The following is a 27,854-nucleotide window of genomic DNA, read 5'->3' on the forward strand; positions in this document are numbered from 1 at the left end:
AGGAGGAAGAAGAGGCTTATTCTGTGACACAGCAGATTTAATTGCATGGAAACAATGCATGACTTTTGAGTGCTCATATCCTTAATGCTACATTAACGTGTTAATGTTCTTTCTTTGATAAATAGAGTTAAAAACAAAAACTTCCTTAAAACGCCTACCATCTCTCTTCTATCTTGTAACTCAAGCCACTAGAAGTCAGGAAAGGGAAACTGAGTTATGCAGCTTAATAGGGATATGTTGCACACCTCTAATAAAAAAAAAATTGGTTAGATTAAAAAGAGTTAAGCACTTATATTTTTTCCTTTCCCTTTCCCTCTTCCTCTGCTTTTCCTTATTTATTTAACAACCTGGAACTCTTCTGAAATCAGGGGGAAACCTGTTTTCTTCTGAAGGACTTCACTACAGCCACCCCTATAGTCAGAACTGGCTGCACAGTAGCCCCTGCTGTACAAGCACCCAGTGGTTAAGGCACCCACTGAGAAGGGGTCAGTTTTCTCCTTTGCCTGAGGGATGGAAACTCTAGTGGTGACTGATCTCACAGCTGGAAAAGAAATTGTACCCTCACTGACTCCAGCTAAATGCATCTTTCATTGCTGGTAGTCACGTGGAGTAGGCTGAGCAAAAAGGCCGGGAATGACCTTACCCTTTCGGTGTAGTCCAGCGAGTGTGACACTTGGAGGGGAAAAATATTATATACGCCTGACCCCCCACAAGAGCTGAAGTCAGATTGCCTGTACCCAAAGGAATATAGTCATTGTTAAAGCAGGAGTCATGCCACCGCTGTCACCCTCTGGGCTATGAAGGAAAGCCACACTGACCACAGCATTTCATACAGAGCATCATTCAATTGGCTTGCTCAGAGATCGCTGAATGAATTGAGTCGTTTGTGTGAAATACGTACAAAAATGCCACATCTGTGGTCATGAGAGAGCTTAACTATGAGGCAGGCACTGAGCAGCACAGTCCTGTCAAGACAGAGGCCCTGCTGGGCACACCCCGGAGCACAGATGTAAGTACATTTGTACAGTTCTGTGTACAAAGCTGTGGGTGCTGTGTCTAAGTTTTGAGTCAGAGGTGCTGAAGTCTTACTCTGGGTGCCTAAAGTCTTTATAGTTCTAGATATACCTACAAAAAACCAATTTAAATCCACAGAAATACCTTTGTTAGCGACAAGGTCAGGCTGCTAGTGCTACACTGAACAGGGCTAGTATGGCCAGAGTGCTCTGTATCAAGGAAGGACTTAGACAAATGCAGGAGTCCCAAACACATTGTCTACACCACCATTGGCAATGGTAGCAGCAGCCCTCTTTGATTTCTAGGATGTCCATTCACCATCCTACTTTCCATACCCTAGTTTCCAGATAGCCCATGTAACCTTCCTTCTGCACAACCCCCTGCAAACTAGAACACTAAATGCACACCCTTATCTTCCCAGCAGTGAGCATTTAATTGCTCTCTCCATGTTCTCATGAAAACACTCAGCCATGTTCTCACTTACCTAAAGCACATGGCATCTCCCAAACCTCTGCTCTGGCCCTGCCTCTCAGACAAAAGTTCTCTTGGGAAGAACATCACAGGCATTGGCAGTAGCAAACCAGATGGGTCCTCAGATGCCAGAGAACCTGTCATATTTGTGTGTTCCTTTAAAACTTACTATCCAGCAGACTTGGAAGCCTTTGCTACCAATTCCCCAGCCCAGCCCTAAGAAGTGGTTTGTGTACTTACTAGTGAGATGGCAATCATGGGATGACTCCCAGTGTTAAATGATGGAATTAGTCCCAGGATCAAATGCTACCAGCAGTCCAACAGTGCCCAACAACACTCACCCAGGAGTGCAAGGCAGCTAATGAAGAGCACTGTGTTCAACCAAAACTGAAGAGCTGATGTAGACACCCTGATATATGCAACCACTAATACTGGATTAATTCAGTGTAATGCCTTGTAAGAATCTGTTTGTCACTTCCAGATGCTCATGCTTGTAGCTAGTTACTGAGCTTGGGGGGAGGCTCAGATTTAGGTAGTTAACATCCTAGCCCTGTTAACATTCCACTTGCTTTCATTCTGGTGAAGCATCACATTGCAAAGCAGACAACAATGAAAAGCATGTCCATTTTCAAATTGTTTAAATATGTTAATTATACAAGCCAGGATGGATTTTAATTAATCATTTTTTAACTTGTATGTGCGAGGAGGGATTAGCTGACGGAACTGCACAATGTCACTGCCAAAAGTCCTGGCTCTTTTAATAACTGTGTATGAAATTAGAGGAAAAAAAAATCTTTAGCTTAGTGACCAGACCAAAATGTATTTTTACCGCTGACAAGGTTCTCATTGAAGATATAAACCAGAATCTAAAGGGATCCCGTGTATGTGTGTGTTGCATTAAGATATCCTACTTAGAACAACACTAGCATATGTTTTGTTGGAGGCTAAATGGTGGAAGGAGAGGGTGAGGGCTTGGCAGCAGTTGCACACTGGCCAGCGCTGTGTTAATACATCCGAACAAAATCATTTAGGGAGACAAGTTCCATGTCACAAGTTGCTGTTTTATTTAGTGCATGTGTAATGGCTATGAAGAGGCTAGATTACCTCCTGTGTTCCTGAGGTGGTGATGTCTGAGGCTGGGGCTGACCTGTGGGGAGATGCTTCTCCTGTGAGGCAGCACAAGGACACACTCTGGTGTCTTAGCATCTGCCTCCCAGTTTCCACCTCACCCCAGTTACTGCGGGTCAGATGAAAGCACAGGTGATGTCTGCTGCACTGATCCTCTCTCTAGGCTGTAAAGTCTTTTAAGGAGTCCTTCTTACCCCAACAATGTCCCATGAGTGGTCTTGTGGCTGGTCAAAACACGAGCCAGAAGCTCAGACATGGGATAAAATTCAGTCTCACCACTCAGCTAATGGGCCAGTGCAAGCTCAGTTTTCAGAACTATGGGAAAACAGTGCAATATTGAAACTCAGCATGGAGAGAGCTTTGCTCATGCTTTTGCTAGCTGAAAGCCACATATTTCATGTAGTGCCCAAACATATGGTTTGGAAGTGACTTTGGGCTGGTGATAGCTGCCAGATTGCTAGCACTGGGATCCGAAGCATCCCAGTAAAGACTCAGTAAAATGCCCTGCAGCTGAGGGTGGTGATCTAAAACTATGATGAAACAGGAGTTTGTCCATGACCATGACACAGCACCCTAAATAATGTCATGTCCTCTGAGGCCAGTGTGCTTGTGGGAACTGGCCTTGATGAACAGATGGCAGACACAGTGAAACAGTAAATGTCCCATGGTCTAGTCTGGTTATACCTGAGGAGCTGTTCCTTGAGTAATGTTCCTCCCAATGTCCACTAACAATTACATTTTTGTGAAGACTGGTGTTGACTGTAGTCCTCCTTGTGAAACAAAGGATGAGCATCACAGACCACAGTGATACTGTTCAAAATTATTGAAGCCACTAATGCATACACCTTGTGTATGCATTACCTTGTGTCTGCTGAAACCAATGCAGACATTAATAGTGGAAATACTTTAAAGTGTTAAAGCTGTTTGTCTTTTAGTAGCTGGACTTGATGCATAAATCTATCACTCACAGGTCTCTCATCAAGTGGGAATGATTTTCAGGCAGTAACATTTTGTCCAAATCCAAACATAATTGAAAGGTCTGACTTTCTTTGCTCAGTCCAAACACCTCCACCTATAGAATGAATTTTCTTTTATTGAAGTATTTTCTTTCCAAGTGGCCATATTTCCTTTTTATTCTGCCGTACAAGCTCCATGAATGATCAAAGTCTCAAATGGAATCCCAGCTGAAAGTGGTTACTAGAAACTGGAGATAATAAAGCAAATATTGTGAGAGCCCTAATATGAGCAGCTCTCATAAAAAAATGAGCAATCAAGAAATATCTTTGCAAGACCTCGTTTAACTTCATTTAGAACATCTAGATCTGAAGATCTAATGTCATAGTTCTCAAAAAATACCATAATACTGTTTCCACTTAATGTAGAGATTTTAATAAAATTTTGCAAATAAACAAATGGCTTCATGACATAAGATTAAATTCAAATTGAACAAGATGGAGATACCAAAACAATACAAAGTATGCGATGAAAGAACAGTCACGTTGTAAATCACAGTTTATAAATCACAATTTATAAATCACAAATTATAAATCACAGTTGTCCTTCAAAATCTCCCACCTATACTTTTGAATTTCTTTTCTGATGCTGATGGCCTAATCTGTGCTTGAATTATCTCTTGGCACTTATAATAAATTCTTAAGATGAAAGCAAAAAGAAATATTAATTCTGTTTATTCTGTTAGAAAATGTTATGCAGCATTTGAAATATACCCTTTCAGTTGAATGGAAATTTACACTTCTTTACAGTCTATTTCTCCTACTTTTAAAGAAAAAAGTTCAAAGAAATAAGAAATGGCTCTGGGAGGGCAAGTAATATTGTAACATATTTTCCTGGAGAAAGAAATAATTTAGAATTTTTTCTGCAAACTGAATCTGAAGAACATTTGAAAAATGGTCAGGAGTCATGTGTCTGAAATCTTCAAGGAATATGAAGACTAACAGGCTAAATGTCTGCCTCTGAGATGCTCTAGAGGATGCAGATTGGCTAAGTGATGTCCAGCCTTCGAAAACCTGGATATACTCCAACTTGGTGCTTGGAGAAAAGGGCCTTAATGAGTCTTTGCTATCTGTGCCTATTGTTCAACTGAACATCTTGAGCTGAGTAAAAGATGGATGTAATTTGTGAGGTTCTAAACCTAAGACAGCAGCTCTTTCCCTTATAAGCACTGCTTCAAAGGCTTCCTGTGAAGCCTTGAAGATCAAGGAAAAGGGAAAGATCAAGGAGAAGGGAATGAACTATCTCAGTCTGACCTGCCCTTTGGCCAAGCTGTCTGGGAAGGTGGCATGTGGGGGCTTTTAAGCCATTCTGCTATCAGATGCAGCGAAGGAGCATGAAGTCCACGGACCCACGAGACTGGGTGGTATTGCTTCTGCCTCTGTCAACCTCATCAGTTGTATCATCACAGGGACAAGAGGATTTGGGAGGCCACATGCTGCTCCTGCTGGGGAATTGTACTCTTTCCTACCCACTAAACTAAGGGAAAGGTGCTCGAAGATTTACCTCTTTTTCACCATCTTGGCTGGAAGGGAATGCTCAGCTATGAAAAGAAAATATAGGACAGGACTCAGGACTAAGAAATAACTTGGAGGGACTCAATTTAAGACAGGTTTATGGAAGTCCTCAGCTCTATCAATTTGCAAAATGTGAAAGCAAACAGAAAAAAAAAAAAAAAAAGGTTGACAAATGTAGTCCTGCCCCCCTTGACTCTCTGAAGTCTATAAAGGGTCTTTTTAATCCTGACAGCAGAGCCTCACCACTGCGGGAAGTCCCAGCTGTGTAGCTGCTGCCAGGGGAACAACGGGAGAGATGTAAAGCTACTGAATATCACAGGAAAGTTTTATTGAAATCTCTGAAAGATGATCAGCTGGAACACACTACACAGATTCAGCAAATACCTAAAATTCTCATCAGGTTGGATTTGATTATGAGAGAGCCACCTTGAGAGGTGACAGACTTAACAAGTTTACGAAGTCTCAAGAGATTTTTAGAAAGTATTATTAAGCCTGGGTGAAGACAAACATAGAAGCAAAAAAGGCAGCTCTGCTCGTGTCTCAGGTTAGCCTTGCGTCCAAGAGTACACTGTTCCTGACTACCTTAAACATCTTTAGAGTGTGCTGTTCCTTGTTTCTATTTTGCTTCACAATTGCCCCCAAAGTCAAAAGTACTTCAGATGAAACAGAAAAACTGATTAGCAAGTTCTACCAAGTGTGCAACATGCAGCCCCCTGAATTTGGACCAACCCAAGAAAAGTAACAGAAATTTTTACCACGTATGTAAACTGTTATTGTCACAACTTCAAAGCTACTCAACCAGTTTTCTGCATACTTAATCTGCTTTTTACATTTCACTAATATACTCAAAACATATTGCCAGTATGTCCAACCATTACAATAAACACACAGCATTTGTGTTGGCATCTAAGGCACAATTACACGTCTGCTTGTTTGCCTTCTGAAGCATAAGTAAGCTACACCAGTTTTCCTGATACTCAAAAATCAACAGAATGGACACTTTTGATCCAATAAAATTTGCTTGAGAGAGTTATGAGCAACTAAAGTGCTGTGTAGATAGATGATGGGATGGAAACTGATTCATTGCTGTGCTTTGCTGGTACACAGCTGTAATAGAACACATTTAGTCAGCTTTGATAGAAGATGCAAGTCTGTTACTCCAGTGGAGTCTATGGGAATAACAAAAAGCTGGCCTTCTAAACACACCTCCAGTCTAAAATCTTTCATGGAATCATGGAAAACAATGGAAATGAAGGTGCATGTCCAAAAATCCTATCTTGCCCTGAGAAAGCATTTTGAGAAAGCTCACTATATATGGGCAGCACTTACAGGAAGACTGTGATAAAAGAAATGAAGTCTGGCTTTATGGTAGCCCCAGGTGTGCCAGGCCTCCTGAAAAGAAAATGAGAGAGAAGGCAAGTTCTGTTTTTTTTTTTAGACAGGAAACAACAGTGAATTATCCGGTATAGAGCTGTGCTGCTTCTTGTACCCAAACCAGTTCACTTAAAGCCAGCATGGGTCTCTCTGCCTTCTTCTGCAACTGATAGTCCCTTCGGGTGTTCCTTAAATGAACAAGAAAAATTAGCCTGGATGTTCTCAATCCAGATTTCCCTTCCACGAAGTGAAAGTTAAGGGCCCTTCAGGTCACATAGGTTGTACTTATTTTGCTATTTTGTTTTATTGAAGGAGAGCTAGAACGGAGCAGGGGCTGTTGGGGTAGGTGCTGTGCAAGCCGAGGAGAAAGCAGGGGTGCCTGCTGCAGGGTGATGGAGCAGTGTACAGCCCTGCAGGTCTGGTGATCAACGCTCTTTTGTTCTGTTGCTGAAAGCCAGCTAGGTCTTGTTAGCATTTGGCCTTACGAAGAAAGGGTTAATTGCCCTGGTTTTTGCCAGCTGGGGAGGCACTGAGCCAACAGAAAATTGGGAGGGGAAGCAGGACAACCAGCTCTTCAGAGTGGGAGAGGAAAGATGCTGCCAGGCCTTGCTGTTTGCGTTTGTATTTCTGTTTTAAGTTCTGCTTTGAAATGAAACACATTATTACACCTCTGCAAACTACTGAGTTTTACAAGCACACCCTGTGATACAGCCTACGATTTCACAGAAACAGTCTACAGGCACATGGAGGAATACAAAGGCAAAAGAAGACAGGTTGTGGTCTCAGCAGCTACTTGTGCTGGCAGAGGCAAGTATCGGTATTAAAAAAAAACAACAACAAAAAAACAACAAAACCCAAACAACAAAACCCTAGTAAAACATCCATTTGCTATACTTTCCAAACTGCAGCTTGATTCATTCAAGGTTCTTTTCATGCTCAGCTCCTTTGTTTCAGTCCTACTACTGCTTGTTTTTCAAACTGACTATTTGCTGCAGGAATTTTGTTTTAATTTAGCAGGCAGCTGGAGCTTATTAAACACGATTTTCTGCAGTAGTATTTTATATCAGTACTTGATAATGGCACACCTGTAAACACCCTCTATAACGAGCACCTTTAGGCGCCCGTAGAATCCGCTTGCTGCTGTTGGCGTGGCGGGGATGCTGGGTAACAACATCGCAGCAGCTTGAGCCCAAACTTTCTTCAATGAATTTTTCCCCTGCCTCCTAATCTCTCCTGACATAATGTTGAAAGTTATTACTTAGCTGCATAAAGAAAACCATCTGTCAATTATTTACCTTCTTACATGTGGGACCAGGTACCTAGGAGCTGTTACTGCAAGCCAAGGCAAATGCCCAGCTTCCAAGAAAGCAGAAATCCAATTGCAGCCATCTGATTCAAGCGTCTATCTAGGCTAAGTCAACGAAAATCTGTTCTCCATCACAGAACAACTGAGATTCTTCCAAATACCATTTTGAACATCCAAGTCATGGCTGAGTAGCCCTTAAACTTGTTTTGAGAGCTCTTGGAAAATGAGATTTTTAGCAGCTGTAAGCAAGTATTTAAGTGCACATCTTGCTGAATAGAGGTATCGAAATTGTTCATGCTCATCTGTGAAGTGTATCGTCTTCATGTTGTGTAACACAAATACTAACATCTGAGCTCCAGTCAGCATCCAGAGTGCCCCTGTCAAAGTTACAAAATTTACTGTTTCGCCAGTTTTCCTGGCACAGAGACGGGACTTCTCAGAAGCACTCAGTGTCGGCTGAAGGCTGCTATTGTAGTCACTCTGAGTTTATCACTAATTTCAGTGGATATAGACTTTGAATAGAAGGCTTTGGGCATGTGTACCCTGAATAAAAATGCCCTTTTTTTTTTTCTCTCTTCCACCCTGCAAATAACAGGAAATTGTACCAAAGATTTTTGTGAGACTGCTAAGAAGGACCATCTGGGCAAAAAGTCACTCTCGAAGAAATCAGTGCTTTCCTCTCTCATGACCTGTAGGCAGATTTTTGCCAAAGTTACTTCATACTAGATATTTTTCTGCTGTGGTTGGTAGGCTCACTTGAGGTCTGTGGATTTCTTATTGGGCTCCTTGGAGCTTAAAAGAGAAAACCAAGATTTCTTAGTTTAGACTTGTGTGCTTGAATTTGCTGTAGCATAGTCTTCAGTGGATACTGGCCCCTGGGTTCACAGAGCTGGAATAACACCGAAAGCCAGTGTTTTAGACTGGCCTTCATTACAATAAAATATATATCTTTTGATAAACAGAGATTTTGCCTTTTAATAATCTGGCTCACATTGTCGACTTTTTCCTTATTTTGTTGTGATTTCTTTATTTCCTCTGGTAATTTCTAAGAAGAGGCCAGCAGTCCTGAAACAGAGTTGTCTAGATGGCTCTTTACTGACACCCTGGATCCAAGCTGGGTAAATCTGATCGGTTTGGTGGGGGTGCCTCATCTGAGTCTCACTAAAAGAAAAAAAGCCTAATTCCCATGGAATTTGTTACAAATTAGCAGCAATATTGCCAGATGTGGGGAGGGTTAAAGCACTTGCTAGTAGATAATTCCAGGCATATGTTACTCACTTCCCTGCAGAAGGACTGAAAGCTTGAGGAACGTATTTTCCCTGTCTCTCCTCCCCTCTCTCCACCACCCCCAAACTGAATGGATTAGTATAACTGCTTCCTTGAATTACTTGCAAATCATAGCAGTTATAACTTGAACTTCCAGAGATAACGTGCTAAATATTTTGTAGAAAATAAACTTGGATTATATTTACTCTAAACAGTCAGCATTCATGTAGCAGTGTGTCAGCTACTGGAATAACCGTGTGCTAGTCTTAACTTTGCAGATGATCTTTTATTTGCAAATTCTCCATCTTTTCAAGAATAAGAAGAAGGGGAAAAGAAAACACAGTGTTGGTTACAGTGAGATCAGTTAGGTCAGTGCTAGGCATTTTTGGAAATCCCAGACAATGGAAGCCAAAATGCTTATTGTGCTGGCTGGATAGAAAAAATGTGGAACCTATAGAAGCCAGAGGCAAAATGGCCAGCTTAAGGCAGTATTATCAGCAGCTGCTTTTCAGTCATAAATAGAAAGTGCTTTTTAAGGAGGTCTGTTGGGAATACTCCTACTACTAAGTGAACCCCTAACAGCATGCTGATGATAACTAAGTAAATGGAGATGGAGGAGGAGAGTTCAATGGCTCCCAAAGGAGTTGCCATAATTCTTTCCAGGATTTCTTGGACAGAAGTATATGTCTGAGCTGTTTGTGATGCCTTCATAATAAGTATGGTCCTTGTGAGACCTAGAGGGTGTTCCCTGCTTTAATGTTTTGGTGTGTGCAATGGGTCCAACACACTCTACACACCTGAGGCTCAGTGGCCTGTACTTATAACACAGGGCTAAGCCTGGGGACCTGATCATCTATACTGTTAAATTGCTGTCATGGTGCTGGCTCTTTCTGGGCCAGCTGTTGCCCTCCCCAAAAATATGTGCATATGGAAACGCTCCTCTGTTTTGGAAGGTAGAATAGGATGGGTGGGATCTGTGCTGAGCCCCTTGGCACAAGTGCAGAAGAGCAGGCCTTGTCATGTGGTGGGTTTTATATGTTTTTGTATAAATAATATGACCACTGCACACAAGCTGCAAAGCTGAACTAGGATGCCTTTTGCTGCTCTACAGGGGTCCTGTCTGAGATGTGCAGTGGATGTTGACCTAGACAGCTGAACAAAATCTTCAGATTTTCCTGGGACAGAAACAGAAAATTGGAAAAATTTGCATAAAGGATATTTCAGGATTTGTAACTTCCTTTCAGCAGCTTTCTATTACAGTTTTGTCAGTGTTGCTCTTGCATACATGATGCTGCACAGCCAATGCAGCGATGAAGAAATCACCGCTTTTCTACAACTTCAGCATAAACTGCTTACAGCTCACAGTCCAAGGATGCTCAGACCTAATCATAGGTGCTAGTAGAGATCTAGATCCTCCTCTTTTTGGCTCTTAAACTACCTCTCCTATTGAGCATGGGCTTTGCCTAAATCCATTTTGTTGTCAGTTTATAATATTTTTTTTCAGAATATTTAATTTTTACCTGCAGTGGGAGCAGATTGACAGCACAGAGGACTACTGTGAGGGGCACACATGCTGCAAATGCCATTGGAGGCAAGTCAGGCCTTTCAAAGACATTTTTAAAATATCATCTCCACAGCTTGTGTGGCCATTTGTTAAAAACAAATGGCATTTGGTGAGTCTGGAAACCAGGAGCAGCCATTAGGTGGATCTAAAATATGTGTCATCTGTTTAGTGTTGTATCCCCTTACGCACTCTCTCTTCTCAGAAGGCCAGTCCCTTGAGAGCTGTGAGATCAGAGGGAAACAGGAGACCCATCTGCAACCTGCTGATTAGCCAGTCATCAACAGATTATCTTGTACAAAGGGATCAGAGTAATGGGCTAAGGCCAGCTAAGTGCATATATGGTAGTGAAAGCACCAGTGCCACAAAGATGGGAAAGACCAGATGATGTGACTTCTGGTGTGGACACCTTTAAACGGACAGAAAAAGAAGGGTGGGATTGTTGGGTGAGTCACTGCAAAATACTTGGCACTGATATCAAATCAATGGGTTCAGCCTGGTCTTGCGGTTTCCTTTCTTTCTGGGCACGGATCTCTATAAGCCGGAGGAGCCGGTGGGTGTATGGTATTTGCAACCGCTTTATTTTCTCTGGGCTAAAAATACTCTGCAAACTCTGGTTTTATTTTCCATTCCTGACAGCTGAGCCCTGGTCTGGAGGGAATGAATGTGTTATCCCACTGTGAAAACATCTAAACAGGTGGAAAGGACAAGGGAGGGTAGAAAGGGAGGGTGGAGAGTCTGGTTTTAGACAGAAATCCTGTTTCCTTACTAAAAACAGAGTGAAGGTCTTGCAGGTAATTTTAAACCAAAACTTGTATTCCCATTCTCATCTGTTTGCTTATGTGAAAGACCCTTGTGTTGGGAGATATCAGGAAGAAAATAGTTATGGAGACAGTGTCAGAGGAAAGAGAAAACTGTGGGCACTGTGCTGCTGTTTCAGTCAGACTCAAGCACTCTGCCAATAAACTTCATTTTTCACCTGTAACTTCTGTTCTGCCAGCTGGAGCCTCCCACACAGCTTTGGTAAAGTGCTTTATTTTCTCTTCTTCTGAGAAAGCTCTTTGTGAAAACTATCATAGTTCTGAGACAGTTCTGTGGAAGCATCTCAGTGACAACTGCTTGTGCTGTTCCTGTAGCCACCCCTGTGCCTCAGCACAGAAAAGGGTATCAAATAGCCTAAATTGTGCTAAATATTATGTTTTCCATTTTTCAGTATGGAAACATTTTCCATTGAGAAGCATGATCCTGCCTGGTAAGACTTTCTTCATCCAAATCCTGTCTGGATTGCAACTAAGTCTGCAAAGGCAAGGGCTAATGCACTAATCCATTCTGGTACTGTATGTCTTTATAGAAGCTTTTTTAAAAAATAAGAATAAGGGTCCAGAGACCTGTATGATGCAGAATGTAATCAATAAAGTTATTCAAAGTTCTACACAAAAGCACTCACACAGATCATTAGGAAAAAAAACTTTAATCCACTGAGGTTTAGAAATGAGGAATTTCTTAAGTAGCACCTGAGATTTTTTTTTTCTCTCTGAGTCTGAAGGGCTTTGTGGACTGTAAATCCTGCCAAAACACTTTTTCAAATAAATATTGGGGAGGAAAAAGAAGAAAAAAAAAGATGAGCAAAGAAAAGCCAAGTTTTAATCTGATAAACAGCCCCTAGATTTCAGCCCTTTCAGAGGTGACTGACTATTGCCCCAAATTCTCCCCTAGGCGATGGAAGTTAGTAAATAATCATGAATAGTGGGGAGGAAAAATGGTACTGGTGAGAAGAACAAAGCCATGCTGGTTTCACCTTTCCTACTCCTGAGCCTTTGGGTAGGTTTTGAATTCCCTTAGGCATGCCTCTTACCATTCGTACTTTTTCTGCTTATCATCTATACAAGGGCTGCTACACTGAAGGGCAGGTCAGGGCTGTGTGAGTCCTGGATTTGCCTTGCCTGTCCAACAGCAGTTTTCTACCAGCAAAGACTCTTACAGATGCCTGAGTCTTTCTCTGGACGACCATCAGTTGGAGTTCACCAAAAGCAGCCCTGTGGACCTGCCATCAGATTAGGAACACAGACGAATGGTGTGTTGGTTTACCAGCCCAGCTTCAAGATTGTGCCTGTGCAGCCCTGCAGACATAGCCATGGGTTAGACATGAGCCCCACAAGTCCTCGCAGCTGCTTTCCAGTGCTGTGCACTGAGCATGGCCTAGAAGAGCATCCTGAAGGGGGGTACCAGGCTGAGTAGTGCCGTACCTAGTACTGGCATGTGGCACTCTGGCAGAATGCTCTTGGCCAAGGAATTCAGCCACAGAAAGGCCTTTCCTATGTGACAATTCACCTGACACCAGATGTGAGTTGTCCTGGTGAACTGTGATTCCTCCCACATCTTCTGATGAATGTGTGAGATTGAAAAGGAAGCAAAGGGATTGTGGGGCTCTTGCAAAATATAGTGTTGGGACCATATGTTGCTCTTGTGGCAGCTTTTGCCACTGCTATAATTCGTGTGTCCTCTTTGGACAAAAGCAGAGAGAGGATTGGTGTGGACTGACGTGAACTACATGATAAATGAATGAAAAGACACATTTAGTCTATATGCCATATTTGTATAACCCAGGCTGTTTCACATATCACCCATATATACATCAGACATTTATTTGCAGTAATCTTGGTACCAGACTGCACGCTCATTTAAGTTGTCTGTATTACACGTGTACAGTAGTTCTGGTGACAGAGTAAGAAAGGACCTGTGATGTGTGGTTCTCTCCCTCCACCAGAAGAAGATCTGTGTCCTTAACAGTTGTAGATCAGTGTTTTTTAAACTGGTTGGTGAGGCTGGGTGCATAATCTATAGCTGTCTTAGATAGCCATATTAACACAGGGCTGTCAGACTCATTGGTTTTATGCAAGATTCATTTCAGAACTGCTGCATGCCCATTAGTCCAGCATGACTGAGAATGGTTGATTTAGGTTTGCTTGGGGTGCCATATCTGCTTGAGGGTAAGGGAGAATGTGTGTGAGAGGTCCTCAGAGATTGCTTCTGCTTCATGCAAGCCATTGGAGCAAAAGCAAGTTGGTGAGAGCTCCTGCCTTCAGCAGGTAAATGGAGATGGTTATTGTTCATTCAGATGCCACAACAGAGCAGTTTCACTAATGGCCATTAAAATGGATTCAGAATAAGATCAAAAAAAGTACAGGCAGAACTACTGTTTGGTTATATCACCACCAACAGAGGTATTTTGACTTAATCCTAAAAACAAATACACTCAAATACTGAATATACTGTGATGTGCGGGCTGAGGTTCTAGAGAGCACCTGTGAATTAGAAGTCAAGGAAATGCTGTATGGTCGAAGTCTGGTAGAATTATTAGTCTGTGGACAAACCAGAAGGAAGTGGCTGAGGGAATAGAATGGAGAAAGACAGCTGGAGAAATAAAACATGACAAGGGAAAAAATGGTTTTGCTGCCTGATTGCTGGTTTCAAGGTTAAAGAGAAATGATGAAATCAAAGCACCCATTAATTCTAACTATTCAATCTAACTTAGTTTGCTAATTCTGCAAAACCACTGGTTCACTTTTATCTAAAATTGAAAAAGTGTAATTCAAAGCCAGTTCAAAGAGAATAATGAGATAATCTGGAAGACCATTACCCCAAAACCAGTTACAATTATACGTTATCTCTGTGGACTCAAGCTTTTATTAGCTTGCATTTGCCCTCCAGGGCATCAGACAAAGGCCATCTATTTGTTAGGCTTTGGGGTAGAGGTAAAATCAAGCTGTTTTGTACAGGGTTGAGGGCAAGACTCCCTTATCATTCCCTGGGATTTCCTAGAGAGACGTAAGCATGTGTGACTTACGCAGTGACTTTACCCTGTGCATGTACCGCACCAGTGACTTGTAACGCATGGCGAGATTTCTCTGGGTTGTGTAGATGTCACTGTATGGGCTGTAGCAGTAGCTCTGACTTGGCTTATATAAAGGCACTGGCAAATGGCCAACATCGTGTTTTTTTTTCAGTTGAGCAAGATTTCTGGACAGAAAAACTGGAATCACACATAGCTGGAATCAGAGAGGCCACTGTACCTCCTCTTGGTTAAATACCACTTGCTCTCAAGTGCTGGTGGCTGCCTGATAATCTTGTCTGAGTTGCATCAGAGTACTTTACAGCTTGCATAGAGGTGGTGTAAGTACCTTAAATTCAAGTAAGTTCATAATGCATTGGACAGTTGAAAGTTGCTAATTCTTACTTTGCCCATCATAAGCCCAGTCTCTCATCTGCAGCTGTGATTTATTAATAGGATGCTGTTTTGCAGTCTTAGATTACTACTAAGTCTTTCAGTACAAAATTAAGTCTTTACGTAGCTCAGCTGAAATTAATGGATTGATTGATACTGATGATTTGATGTTATTCTGTTGAAGTGTTTTTGCAAGGACAGAAAAATATGCTATGGTATGTTTGTTTATATGCTGTGGAGCATAAATGAAAGAGTTGATGGAACTGTTTTATGAAAAAAAGGATAATAATATCCTGGCTGTCAGTACTCTTTGCATTTTTATTGTCTTTGATTCTTTATAGCCTTTACTGGCTTCAGTGGACTTTGGATCAGACAGTTACCAATTCATCTTCTAATCTTTATGCAAGTGACAATGGCAAGTTCACTATGTCTGTGAATTCCCTGATCTTCTGGGAAAATTTTAAGTTTACATTGTAATCCAAAGACCTAACGGTAAGTTCCGAGGCTACTTCTGCCACCCCTATAAAATGATTCTTTATCAGCCATCTGATGTGTTTCCTTGCCAAACTTCTAATGTGAGGAAAAGTAGGTTGTTTGAGATGCTGTGTGTGAAGTTAGGTAGCCATTGGCAAATTATGACTTTTAATAATATACACCATTGCAAGAAAAAAAGCCAAACATGTAAAATGCTGTCCAGCAAAGGATGATAGCTGAAGACTAAAGAAAAGGACACTCAAAGATGGAAAAACTGTTACTTCAGTATCTGGTGCTAACATATCACATGTGAAAAAGAAGTTCAAAGTACCTCTTATTTAAGTTGTTTAGGACAAGTAGTGCTGCAGGGGTGGAGCATAGGAGGAGATCTAAAACTCTCTGCAGGCTCCCCAGTACCTGAAGATAATAAATACTCTGTGAGGAGCTCCTTGCAAAAAAAGTTTTAAGGAAAATGGAGAAGCAACCACTCTAGTCTGATTTCAAATCCAGACAAAGCTTAAGGTCTGTGGTAATTAAAGACAACTCCTCTGGCAGAGTTTTGCAGGTGAAATGGAATGGTGTCACCATCCTGTCACCATGCTGAGCTGAAATCTTACATGCTCTGGATGGTGTGATCACATGAATGTCTCTTCCACTCAACCACCGCTCCTCTGAAAGTATCAAGCCATGGTCTCTAGGGTGAATGTGGAATTTTGCTCATTGTTATTGCACATTATTATATTTCCCATGACAGTCACTGGAAACCTGTTTGAGAAGACATAGATCCCCATGGAGCAACAGCCAGGATCTGGATCCCAAAATATCTCTCAAAAGGCTTCATGATGGTAAGGGCTGGGTCATCCTAAAGCACTCCAAAGCCAAAACTGATATTTTTCCCTGCTAAAAAACATTAAAAATCTCTGAGGACGAAAACAGATACCAAGGATGAAAGCCTAATCTTTGTCAGAGATGCAGACACTATCTGTATTGTAGTTTCAGCATGGGCATGTGCCTGACATAAAATCAAGGAGGCAAATAAAATGGGAGCACTTAATATGATCATGCAAAACTGGGATTTAACCCTTTTTCAGCCTAACCAGTCAGCCTGGAGTGAATAGTGACCATGTATTTTGTAAAGGAGGAGTTGGTTTTGATTTTGTTTTTGTTTTAAAAAGAGCATTCAGATCAGCCGAGTTTGAGCCAATACTCAAAACTGAGCTGCCAAATTTATCATTGACCAGATTTGTATGGGGCCAAAGGAGGTTGGTACAGAATGACTAGAAGCAGATTACCAACATGCTTTTAGCTTTATCTGTTTCTAGAAGCAAATAATTAGCCTCAGACACAACCTCAGCTTTAAATAAGTTTTAAAATATAAATTATTGGCATGAAAAGACTGATAAATTTATAGGGGCTGTTATTTTTGCTAGAAGAACGTAATTCCCAGAGGAATTAATTTCAATCAATGTGGTTTCTGTAACACTGCTACATTTTTGCCAGGAAAAGACAATTTCTATAAACTCATTTAGTTCCTTATTTCAAATCCTTTGTGTAACCTGCCTGAAGAGAAAGAGGAAAAAAACAGAGACAGTTCTGATGTCAGAAACTGACTCATTTATCTTCTGGAGCTTTGTTACGAAACTGAGAAAATTGCTGGTAATGGCTGTTTCATTTTTTTTTTTTGGAGATAAAGTGGGTTGATTCATCCTGGTTTCTGAATTGCATGTGACCCAAAAACCCTGACTGAAGCACAGCCAGCGGGCTCCAGTGCTATGAAATGTGTCCTGCACAACTGGGTCTTATTTCGCCCACGGAGAGATTGTCACCCGGAGGAATAAGCATAATGTAATTGAGAAATGGCATTCATTTTTACTAGTGTCATGTGTGGGTCTAAATGTGGGTCTCTGCTAACTTTGGAAATGATGGGAAGGCCCATGGTTTGTCAGCAGTATCCAGGTTTCCTTATGATCTTTCTTGACAGGCTGAATATCTGATGTCACCTCTTTCAGCTTGAACAGCCTTGCACAAAGCATTGTAGGATTCTTCACAACCACGGGGAAAAAGTGGTCTGATCTTAAACTGGTATGTTTACATGTTTTTTCAAAGCAATGAAGATTCAAATAGTTTCCTTATACCCATATGTTGCTTTGACAGCCTCGATTATAGACCTTTCTGGAGAGCAGGAAGAAGTCCTTTTTTGTATTTGAAAACTTACAAGCAGTTATTGGGAAAAAAAATGGGTTTAAAAAAAAAGTATGGTCCCATATCTCAACATAGACAAAGTGATAAAGGCAAATGAGGAAGGAAAGAAAATTTTATACACTGGATTAGACATTAGAGATGACTTATTTAAGACAAAACTTCATGCTGCTGGTACTCTTACATCGAAGAATGAGAAAGTTATCAAACTTGAAAACTGCTGACTGTGTCCAGCCTCCTCCTTTTCTGGGAAAACATCTTGCCCATACTATGCCTCTAGCACTGTTAGGTTTATTTCTGCCTCTCCATTTGAGGTGTTCTCAGCTGGTGAAATCTACATTGCAGCTGAACACAAGTCCTTAGGAGGCCAGATCAGAAGTTAACCCTTCAGCAGATCTGTGCCAGGAGATCATCTTTGACCTGCCCTTTTGTCAGGGAGAGCTGAGATCACCTGAAATGACAGATGCTGTGGCATGGGTACGACTGGCAGATGTGGATGGAAACACCTCTGCCACAGGAGATCCACAAACAGGGCTTTTTGTGTCCCACCTGACAGTGTAGCTCCCTGTCCCCCTCTGTCAGCTAGGTCACACTTGGTGACTTACGAACCATCTACTGCTTCTTTCCTATGGATTTAATCTCTTCAGCTCACTGAGGTTTTAAATCCAGAAGTTATAGGCTCACTTGTTACCAAGAAATCCAGAACAGCACTAAAAATACCTAAACAGGGCATTTTTCTTAATAAAATGCATCTTTAAACCCCAATTTTCTCCAAGCCTTTTGATAAAAAAGCAGTTGCATTTTTTTTCACAGGGGAGTCTCAATTTCTCTACTCAGTGCTATCATAACTCTGTTTCAGGGAAGATGACAGTGACATGCTTGTGAGGCGAGGTAGGAGTGATGCAGCAGCCTGACCAGTGGCTCCCAGTGGAGCGTGGCTACTGACCTGGTGGGGCGGCTGCTTCTGCAGGTACACAACACCTGCTCAGATGGCAAGAGTTGAACCTGGCCATCTCACAGCATCCTAAAGAGAGAGGGCAACCGGTGTGAGCTGCACAGACCCTCAGTGTGGCTTTCCCAAGAAGTGAAAATAAAACTGCATTTCTTAGTTATGGGAAAAGTATTTACAAATCTGTGCCTGAGTCCGGGGGGGGGGGGGGGGCGGGCGGGTAAAAAATGACACAAACAGGGCCTGGTGTATGCCAAATATATGAGCTGTTCTAAAAGCGCAATGTGTCATAGGCTCATTATTCATCAATGCTTCATCACACTGAGTTTATGGTGGCATTAAAACTGGAGAAAAAAAGATGTCATTTACATGAAACGCTGGAGACACTCCCTCCACCCTTTGATTCCTTCAGTAAGCTGGAAGGAGGTTTGTGTGTGCATGAGAAAGTGTGCTATACAATGCCAGCCTTTATTCTCTCCTTGAATTACTCATACTGTGCAGCATGTAGCAAAAAAAAAAAAAGAGAAAAAAAGTAAAAAAAAAGTTTTGGGCTTATTTTGCTCTTAAGAAATAACAGTGAAACACTGAACCAAAGCTACAACGCATTGTTAGCTTCTGGAATTTATTTTTCTAGTGTTTTTTGGATGCTGGTATCACTTTCTGTGCTTCACATTGAAGTTGTTACTTTTCTACATACGCAGGACAAGCCAAATTCCTTCCCCAGGCCCCTAAGTCCTGACCTTGACAAAGGAATGACTGTTGTCCCACTGCATGAGGGTCTGCAGGCTGTTTAGCAACTGTGGTGGAAAGCACCGGCTGGCCAAAGGGAGCTGGCGCTGGGGAAGGGGCTGGAAGTCTGGGAGGGACTAGGGCAAGGTGGAGAGCTTTGCATAAAAACCCCTAAATCTCATTGTGATGCAATTACCTAGCAGAGGACTTGCGAGTTCAATAGCGGACCTCCTTCCCCAGGCATGCTTTTTTAACTAAGTTTTCGTCCCTGACAAAAAAAAAAAGGGTGTATTTTAAAATCCCAGCCATGACACAAAGCAAGGAGCAATAGGGGAGGTTGAGTTCAGTGGCCTTCGTAGAGGGCTGTCGCACGGCTGCCTCACAGTCAGGGGACCACGCTCAAACAGGGGCACCAGACCCACTGGGAGGACAGGGAAGACAAAACTGGGGGTGTGTGCCTGTGTGTTGGCATCTCATGCCAATGTCCACCCTAAGGAATTTGGATGGGTGTGTTTTGACTGAGTCGTCAGGCCATTAGCTAAGGTTTTAAGATCATTTGATCACTCATTTTAGAGGCTGTTCAGTTTTCCGAAGTTCCTTTCCTAATACAGGCAAAACACCAACTTCTATTTTTTTTGTTTGTTTGTTTTTAATTTTTGTGAAGAGGGGAGAGTCAACTTTTACTACCTATGCCATTATCCATCTAAGGTTTCTTTAAGCTCATGCTCGGGTCCAACATAACACAATAGACTGGACTGGCTCCAGAGGAGTTTGTTTAGTCCCATATATAATTATTACCTTGTAAACAGGATGCACCTTTAAGTTATAATTTAAATACGATAAATGGGCCAAACCCTAGAGTTTTATTATCCCAGGACACAGTTATTACCAACTTAACAGGAAACACCTGCAAGTTATTGTTATAATTAGAGATGGCTGAAAATGGGGAAATAATTTTGTGGAAAAAAAAAATAGAATTCTTGATGTTATTTTCATTCTGAAAGCTTCAAATGTATCCATTTGGGCAGAATTTTATGCACCTTTTTATTGAAATCATGTTTTAATGTTCTCATTTGCAGAGAACTGTTAGGCTTTTCCACCAAGAGCTAGCTTTTAGATAGAGTACTAAAAGGAAATGTAAAGCCTTGTAAATTTTAAGTCTCATTGAAACAGTGATCAGAGGTTTTGTTTAATGAAAAATGTAACAATGGGGGAAATTTGTTGGTCAACGATTTTTGTTCTCATAAAAGAAGACTATTTTTAATTGAAATGAAAATGTCAAGCTTTTCTGATTATTATTTTACTGCAAAGTGTATTTAAGTTCTTCTTTCTGCCCAAACCTTTTCAGCCCATGTTTTCTGGTGGTGGCAGTGAAGCTGCCAGAAGGATTCCTGCCTCCTGCCCCCCAGCGCTGCCTCTCTGGTTGGGAGTCACTGTCCCCTTTGCCAGGGAAGCTGCACTGCTTTTGTGAGCCGCTCTGATGTGCTGCGGCCAAAGTAAACTGCACTAGGAAAGGTCTACTGCTTAAATATCATAGACACGGGTGCTCAGCCTTCCTTGATGTAGCCCAGCTAAAGTATTTGTAGTGGGCCTGACTTCAACCTTCAGTCCTCACTCCAAGCCTCATTCACCCTCCCTGGTTTGGAAGCTGCTCCATGTCCTGCCAGTCAGTCTCATTTCTTGTCTTGAACACTGTCCATAGTGGGAAGTCTCATAGGAGACAAGGACAAGGAGACAGATTGTACCTTTTTTTTGCAAGGGGCAGCGACAAAAGCCCAGTGGAATGACTTGGGAGTTGGGACTCAGGCAGTGAGGAAAGCTGTCTTGGCAATGGGAGGTGTGAACTTCACTGCAGAAGACTTTGGGATGGTCATAGTGCACTGGTGGAAGGTCAAGAAGTGGTTATCATTACTGTAGATTCTATCTGAGGGGGCTTTCCCTGTAACTCAGGGCTGACGTCATTTTTGAAAGAAAGTGTTTAATTTCAGAATGTTCTAGAAAATAATTTGAAAGTTTTACATGGTTTTGAAGCTGTTAGTGTTCTACTTGATCCACCACTATTGAGAGCTGAAACAGACTATTTTATTTTGAAATCATGAAGGGCATGGAGATTTGTTATTCTGCTCTCCAGATTAAAATGTCTACTGCACGTGCTGTGTGACAGGAGGGCACAGTATGCATCACCTCAATGTTCATTTTAAGTGTTGCTGCTACATTGATGTGCCATTGTCGGAAGATTGTTAGATGTATAACCACAAATATGCATGCATTTTGATGACACCATTAGTAAAAACATTACAGGGATTAAACAAAATATTTCATTAAAATTGTTTCCCAATTTTTTGAAATAAGTTTGTGTTAGATTAAGGGAGCATTACTAAATTAATTAACATTGAAAATGCATAAGAAAGAATGGACCATCAATCACCATAGATTACTGTAGAGGAAAAGAGTTTACTTCTGACTTTTTAACCATATGGTTTTTAATGCTGCAACATTTTCAATTAAATAATACTTTCTTCAGTAGGAAAACGGGACATAGTTGGTACACAGTTTCATGAAAATCTTTTGAAGTAATATGTCTTTAAGGGATAATTTTGAAAGTCAGTGAGTCTCAGTAGACTTCCATAGGTCTGGGTCACTTAAGTACGGGGCTGGGGCTACCAGGTTTGTAGAAGGCTTTACAAATGTTAACTAACACATACTGTCGATTCAGCCTTCCTAGACTAGATTAGGAAGTGTGTATTTTATAAATGCATTTTTAATGTAAAATGTATTACACTGATTTAAAGCAGGGTGCTGTTTGGACAAAAACACTCCTCCTTTTTGCAACACTAACAGAAAGACAAAGACCAGAAAGCAAAGTTGGCTGGAAACTGTGGGAAACAAAAATGAAATTGAGTTATCTACATCCTTTACTTCTTGCCACATTTAGCTTGTCATTTCCCTTTAAATTCAGATTTCCCTTCTAAATGTGCAAAGGTGAAATGTCTTATTACTCCCTCTTGTTATATTATAATTATTGTCTTTTTAATTTTGCTACAACTAAATGGTGAATAAGAGAACTGACTCGAACACATGCTGTTTCTCTTTTCTCTGGTACCATCAGACTTTCCCATTGTGCATGCATAAGTAGGAGAGGACATGACTGAGTAATCAAAATGAGTCACTTTCTATCTTTAGTGAAATAACCCTCTGTTCAGCATTCCCCTTTGCCAAGTAGCAGGCAGCAATTGCAAGTAGGTAATTGCACTGCTAACACATGCCAAGGCTCAGATAAGAACCAATCTGGGTACACGCAGCGTATTAACAAATTCTCCAAGCACTGACTCTGCAGAATAAGATTCAGCATTTTCATCCAAGATAATATGCTCTAATTAACCAGTGCACGGTACTTTACACTAAATACAGGGCTTGAATAGAACTTTGGGAATGGGATAATGGAGGCTTATTAGGTTAATAAAGAATCATGTGTTCCAAGGCTGACTTAAAAACACGATTAGACTTCCTTTAAAATAGGCCAAAGTATTTCAGATTTAATCAGTCCCCTGGAAGTTATTGAAATTATGAATAGGTTTGGCAATTGATAAGTGACATCATTTATGCTGTTCTGAAAATCAAAATACTTTAAAGAAACACTAGGAGCTTTGGTGGCTAAAAGCCACCTTAAAATAGTCTCAGGGACTGGATGCTTTTTGTCCAGCATTTGAACAGAAAACATCCTATTACAAAAGTGAGAACCAGTGTCTGATGCTACATAAGGTTTCTATAACAGAAAGGAAGCTAAATGTTACACCATCTGTCTTAATTAAGATTACTTATTGTTATTCTCTAGGAAGATTTCTCCTCTAGGTCTTTGACTTAAATTTAGAAGCCATTCAAAATTGCTTTGTTGAGAAGCCTTGCTTGGACTTGCAGTGTACGTACTGGATGAGGTGCACTGATTCACACTAGTTAAGTGTAGACATTCAATCAGAGAATGCTTTGCCCAAAGCAGGGGACTTCAGTTACTTGGATGTTTTAATGACATCTTACAAAATTCTTTCATACCATGGTATGAAGGAATGGTTTCCCATCAAACCTTCAGCTGGAAATATTACATATTGTACTTGGTTCATATAATTCCATGGGTTAGTTTTAGATCATCTGGTTTACCACCCCAAGTATCACAAGTGGTCCATTATCTGTGAACTGCTGCTACAGTGGTCTCCGTACCGACCTATCCTTAAGCCCACGTAGCATCTACTTGACATCACTGGGGCACATTTATGTGGCTGCAGATGTCAGGATGTGGATGTCCTGGCACGGGGACCTAATTTCAAAGCTCTGTGGTAGATTTGTAGGATTTCCTGAATGGAAACAAACTCTTTAAGGGCTCAGTCCCATAAAATGTTGGGAATTTACTTTCATCAGTGTTCTCTCAGCAACTTGAAAGAGTTGCTATATTGATTTGGCAGTTGACAAGATTATCTGAATCCCTCCTTGAGTGTTTTATTGTGACTTGATGACACAGTAGCATGCACAACATTAATTGCCTTTTAATTTTTTTTTTTTGAGGGACATATGCTTCTTACACATACACTCTGAAGTGTATTTGCTATGCCAGCAGTCTGTGCCATTATTCCTGCTTTTTATCAATTCAAATTTTTCTTAGCTGATTATGTTGTAACTGATGAGCCAAGCACCTCAGGGCCTGATCATTAGGCAAAAATCTCACCTGAAATCAAAGGGAGTTACTGCCTAGAGGGTAGGACTGTCTGTCATGAATATTGAAAAAACATCATCAAAATGCATCATGCCATCACGTGTGTGTAATCAGAAAAGCCAAATGTGCTCTAGCCTTTTTAGTGGAAATAATATTTAAAAAGAAAAATACTGGAAGGGTGGGAACATATCTAAGGAAAGCGTCTGCAAGTAAAAATTGGTTCATGTAACTAGTTTGGTACATTTGCAAGGCATTATTTCTAGGGCTGGAGCTGGCAGAATTTAATCTTTCCTTTTCAGATCTTCTCAGATTAATTTGAATTTTCTCACATTTTAAAAAATCAAATATTCATCTAGCTTTTTCCAGTTTTTCTCCACTTATCACACATCTTCCTCCATCGTAGCAGAAATTGTGCTCTACTCAACCCATACCTAATACTCAAAAGACTGTGACTCTTAATACCTACAAACAAAATATCTTAAACCAGTCCAGCCTGACAAGGTACAAACTATTCTCCTAAACCCCACAGTTATTCAGTATCACAGTATTTCACTGCTAGCTTCTCTAAAATTATCAGAGAGACTAAGTACATAGGACAAATCCAGACTTGTACAGGGACTCCCACATGCTTTGCACTGAACCCTAATATCACTACCTATCATAAAATTCAAATATTTATGCAGTCAGATAAGTTCCAGAACCCCCAGCTACGTGATATGCAGGAAATGCATGCAGAACTGACAGATGTAGCACATGAATATCAGGTGAATATTATCTGTGGATGTCGTTTTATCCCATTATGTGACATAGGTCTGAACAAAGTTGTCCTTGACCAGGACAGGCTGTTAGGAAAAATATTTCCTGAGTTATGTGCAATTTTAAAAAATTATGTTAATAGTTTGCAAGCCAATAAGAGTTATGTTCAATCACGCAGTGCAATCCAGCTCTGTGTTGGCTGTACAGAACAGTTAAGATAACAAAGCCCATAGTTGTCTTTTGTTTACTTCAAATCACATTAGAATACAATGAGATAAGCAAGCGAATCTTGCTTTCATGTTTTAGAAATCTGTTTCCTGCTTCAATTTGTATGTGTGCTAGGAAACAGTAACTTAGGTATGTTCAGAAGGTCATCCATCAGTCACTTTGTTCATATAACAAACAGTTATGTGACACAGGGTGTTTCAAAAAGTTGAATCCAATTTCAAAGCATTCTGGATTTCAAATTGGGTCCATCTTTTTGAAACATGCTGTATCTGCCTAGAATTTGGGTGACTCCACCTGGCTTTTGCTGTTTTTCAAAGCACCAAAGAAAAAGGAGAAATATCACTGAAAGAAGGTCTTGCTTCCATTTTTAGACAAAAAATTAAGTTTCTGCAGCCAAGCCATGCACATTAATAATGAAGACAGAAAAAATTATCCTTTTTCATTAATATACTCAGTCTTGTTAAGAACTTAGGCTTCTTTACACGTCTCTGTGGGTTGCCTCATTAGGTCCCTGTGTTTTGCAGAGGACACACATGAGGAATAAAGCCCTTCATGTTCAGGCCAGTGGAGTGAGGCCAGCCCTGCTCAGCCAGGTTTGGAAGGGCAGGTGGCTACGTCTCGGGCCTGACCTCCATAAGCTGATGCCAGCCCTGATCCACTACTGCTACTACTGGTAGTTATGTTAAAGGCACCCAAAAGGCTCTGGAAGTCTGTTATGGCCTCAGATGGTCAACGTGGCTCTCATTTGCCACAAAAAGGCGAAAGGAAAAATTTCTCTTATTCAGTGAGTCAAACACAATTTTGTCCCAAATCCTCTCACGGTAGGGTACATGCAACTAAGTACATATTTCTCCAGTGGGACACTGGTCCCTTTCCCTTCAGAAAGATCAATGTCATGGTCAAGATAGGAGAAACCAGTTGAGTTCATGAAGTTGTGGGTACTTCAGTGATACTGTGCTTGTTCACTGTGCTTGTTCACCAGCACATGGCAGTGTGACTTGCTTGGGTAACACATCTCTTGCTCCTTTGGTTGGTGTTCCTACAGCCTGCAAGCTCTGCAGGACAAGTTATCCCCTCCCCGCAGTGCCAGAAGTGGGACTACTGAAGGGAGCCGGGCTGTAATAAGCAGGAATGGCCCTAGCCAGGAAAGAAGGAAGACCCTCAAATGAACAGCGGTAGATGGGGAGAGGAGGGAGAGTGAAGCAGTTTGGGGCATCAGATCTGGTGGTGAGGCTAATGACACAAGTCGCTTCATGCAGGGACTTGGTGTGCACATGGCAGCTGCACCTGCCCAGGGCTGCTGCGGGAAAAGCTGGCATCAGTGTTCAGGGTCACTACCAGTTCACTGCCCTGTGTGCACCAAGATGCTCACAGCTCCTGCCCTGTGCCTCTCCTGCTCAGCTATTTGGGTTCTCCTGATGTCAGAGACCAGGGGCTGGGAGACCTCCCTGCACAGATGACACTCATGACATGGTCTGACCGCCCTTCTGAAAGACAGTGACAGGCCTGGGTATGAACTCTGGCAGTTTCAGCTCAGAGAGTCCAATCCGATAAAGTATAAGGAGAAACGCACTCAAATTCTATCAAGACTTTTCAAGAGGCAAGATTTTACCCTTTTCCTGTCTGTAATTCTTCATCCTGACTCTTTTCAGCTGCAGCCAAGTCAAACATCCCTAAGATCTGAGATGGCTGCATTCAGCAAAGCCACACGCAGCAACTTCTTAAAGATGCAACAAGGCTTTTGCCCCCTCTCTGTTGTGTGGCTACCCTTGGGGCCCCCTTTGTTTTTGAAAAGGTTCAGTTCTGCACATCTGGAGCTGCGTGGTGCCCTGCAGGGAAAGGAATATGTTTACGGCAAGTGTAAGAATAAATATTTACCAGAATTCATCTTTAGCAACAGAGCAGGAAAACTATTTAAAACCAACAACAACAATAAAGAAAGCAGTCAAGAAATAATGGAGTAGTTAATCCCATTGGCTGGACTGATCTATTTTTACACTAGGAATAACAAACAGAATTGCAATGAATTGTACTTATTATTTTCAAAACAGTAGCACTGAGGGCCCCTGTTCAACAATCAGTCTGTCACTGATATTGCGTGGTTTCATATCAAAAACAGAAGCATCATTTTTATGGCATATAATGTCAATGTTCACAATACAACGAAGTGCTGAGGCTTCACTCCCACTGAAGTGAATTTAAAGGCTCTCACTGACTTATGTGGGAGTTGGATCAGGCCCCATAGCAGCTGCTTATGTTCAAATACAACATATTGCTGCTGCAAGTAGGGGCAAGCCTTAGGTTGGTATGATGATTACTATATTTTAAATTTTGTATGGGGAACAGATATATATTCCTGTTTGTTTTTCAGAACTGCTTTCAAGTGTTGTGATAACTTTTTACTAGCCTTGAAGCTGACACTCAATAGGTAAAGGAAAGAGTGAATGCCACGAGTGCCTCTGCCTGGGAATAGACCAGGCATTAACAGCCGTCTGTGTTTGGGTTGTACCAGGCTCACGAAGAATAAAAGAGTAATTTCTCTCTAGTGAGAACCATTTTTCTGAAATTTTTCTGGGGAGAACAAGTGCTCAAGGAAGTAGACACTGCCCAAGAAGGAGGAGAAGTAGTCAGGTGTTTGAGTCAGCATGTAAACCTCAGGAGAACCTGCAGAGACAGACATCTTATGGAGGATGGAAGGGGAAAAGGGTATATGCCTTTCTGGGAAGATCATGCTAGAGCTGCAAGAATCTTATTGCAAGACTCAAAGGGAGACAACACAAGCCATGTAAATCTGAGGTGACCTGAAATCTTGAGAGGACACTGATGCAAGACAGAAGGAGCAGCCAGCAATGAGGAGAGAGCACCAGTGTGATTAGCAAGTGTGTCTTAATTTACCCAGATCTGTGCAGCCTATATGTTGCTTTTAAGAAAAACATAATGC

General features: G+C 41.4%; 1 protein-coding gene and 1 long non-coding RNA gene across 3 annotated transcripts in view; one reads left to right on the plus strand and one right to left on the minus strand.

The window, feature by feature from the left end:
* Positions 1–27,854, minus strand: part of LOC102092424 (potassium voltage-gated channel subfamily KQT member 1) — a 492,070-nt gene that overhangs the window by 35,157 nt on the left and 429,059 nt on the right. The window lies entirely within an intron of this gene.
* On the plus strand, positions 14,688–19,894 carry LOC135575652 (uncharacterized). The gene is made up of 3 exons (XR_010466833.1): positions 14,688–15,365; positions 16,102–16,192; positions 17,329–19,894. It is a non-coding gene; the product is annotated as an uncharacterized LOC135575652 (long non-coding RNA).

This window comes from Columba livia, chromosome 1 (genome assembly GCF_036013475.1).
Source record: "Columba livia isolate bColLiv1 breed racing homer chromosome 1, bColLiv1.pat.W.v2, whole genome shotgun sequence".
Lineage (NCBI taxonomy): Eukaryota > Metazoa > Chordata > Aves > Columbiformes > Columbidae > Columba > Columba livia.